At 45.0% G+C, this 2,088-nt stretch overlaps 1 long non-coding RNA gene across 1 annotated transcript in view; it reads right to left on the bottom strand.

Annotated features, from left to right (window-relative positions):
- The window catches only part of LOC112483563, a 119,997-nt gene that overhangs the window by 85,831 nt on the left and 32,078 nt on the right, over nucleotides 1-2,088 (bottom strand). The gene's annotated exons all lie outside the window — the stretch shown is intronic.

Below are 2,088 nucleotides of genomic sequence, written 5' to 3'. Positions count from 1 at the left end.
AACAGTCCAACCAGTCGCTAAAGAAATAAGCAAACGACAACAGCAAGCTCAGGAGAGGGGCAAATCCAGAACTGCTACACTACATTATCTGAAATTTTCAGTTATCAACAAAGAATTGTGACATGCAAAAAAATAAGAAAACATGACCCATACACAGGGGAATAAGCGGGCAGCAGAAATTGTCTCTGAGAGGGACCAGATGTTGGATTTAACGAAGACTTCAATGTAGCCATTATAAATATGTTCAAATAACTAAAGGAAACTAAAATTAAAGAAACAAAGGTATGGCATCAGTGTCACATCAAATAGAAACTATCCACAAAGAGAAATTATTATAAAGAACCAAGTGGAAATTCTGGAGCTGAAAAATACAACTAAAATTTAAAATTTATTAGAGAGGCTCAATTAGATTTGAATTGACAGCAACACCTCTGTGATATATAATAAAATCACAGGAAAACATCATATAAAACTCCAATTGAGGGGCATTCTATGTACTATCTGGCCTGTACTCTTCAAGGGTGTCAAGGTCATGAAACATGAAAATCAAGGGAAGATAGAAGAATTGTTCCAAGCTGAAAGAGACTAAAGCATTTTGACAACTAAATGCAGAGTGTGATTCTAAACTGGATTCTTTTGTTGGAATCACTGACAAAAATAAGTTCTGAGGATTAAACGGTAGTTATTATCGATGTTAATTTTCTGAGTTTTAATGGTTATAATTTGATTAGGTAAAAAAATTACCGAAAAGTCATATTGACAAAGATAAGCTATTGTGGTAGCTTGTCTCCAAGATGGCTGAACATCATGTTTTCCTTCCCCCCTATACACACAAGCCAGAATTTCAGTCTATCCCTCTGCTCCTTTGAATGTGGCCTGACTTATGATAGCTTTGATCAATGTCATGCTGTGTGACTTCTGAGGCTAGGTCCTAATAAGCCTTGCAGCTCTGCTTATGTCTCTTGGAACACTTATTCTGAGGGAAACCAACTGCTATGTAAGAAGTCTGAGTACCCTGAAACCACCATGCTGTGAGGAAACCCAAGCTAGCCACATGGAGAGGTTAGGTGGAATAAGATGCCCTCTGTCACTATCTGAGGAGCTCCAAGTAAGAATCGCCCACCAAGATCTCTGGTCAAGATGGCGTAGAAGATAGATGCTGTGCTGTCCGCCTCTGACAATCACATCAAAATTACAATGAAACTACAGAACCACCATCACTAGGAGTCAGCTGAGGTCTGGAGGAACAGAAGTCCTACAACTGAGACATACATAAGAAGTCACCTTGAGACTGGTGGAAGGGGTGAAGACATGAAATGGCCTGGTCCCACAACCGTGTGTGGCAGTCGAGAATCATGAGGGTTATCTTGGCTGCAGAGGTACCCCCAGAGGAGCGAGGGATCCCGGCCCCACACCGGGCTCCCCAGCCTAGGGTTCAAGTGCTGAGAAGAGAAGTCCCCAATACTTCTGGCTGTGAAAACAAGTTGAGATTGTGGCTGAGTGAGAAGGAGGGCTGTGGGAGTCACAGATGTTTCTCTTAAAGGGCCCACACAGGGATTTACTTGGGGACAGACTCACTTGCTCTGAGCTCCAGTGCTGGGGTGGCTGCCCGAGGAGCACCAAGGATACACGAGGAGACACTGAGTTTTCTGCCTACAGGGCAAGGGCTGGAGGGGCGGCTCTCTTCTGGACAAAAGTACTGGCGGTATGCACTGTTCCTTTGTTGAGTCCTCCCTCCTCCTGGCATGCATGCAGACACAAGCAGCCACCATATGTGGGTCTCCATCAACACAGGTTGCCCTGCCCAGGTGATTCCGAGACCACACCCCTCCCAACTAGCAGGCCCACCCAAGCTGCCTCCTGTGGTTCTTTTTCCATACAAATGGCTCATGCTGCAGATTTCCTAAAATCTTTCAAAGGCTCACAAAACCCAAAGAAGCAGCAACTGGCCTCAGCATGCCCTGAGCATGCTTCCTGCTTAGCAGCACCAAGCCTGGCACTAGTGGCAGCCAGCCTCAGTTCCTGGCTTGGCTTCTTAAGGCACCTCTAAGCCCAGCACAAGTGGCAGCCATATGTGGGTTTGTTGGG

This window comes from Pteropus alecto, unplaced genomic scaffold (genome assembly GCF_000325575.1).
Source record: "Pteropus alecto unplaced genomic scaffold, ASM32557v1 scaffold164, whole genome shotgun sequence".
NCBI classification, from domain to species: Eukaryota; Metazoa; Chordata; class Mammalia; order Chiroptera; family Pteropodidae; genus Pteropus; species Pteropus alecto.
The sequence above is the reverse complement of the archived record's forward strand: the minus strand, read 5'-3'. Positions and strand labels throughout refer to the sequence as shown.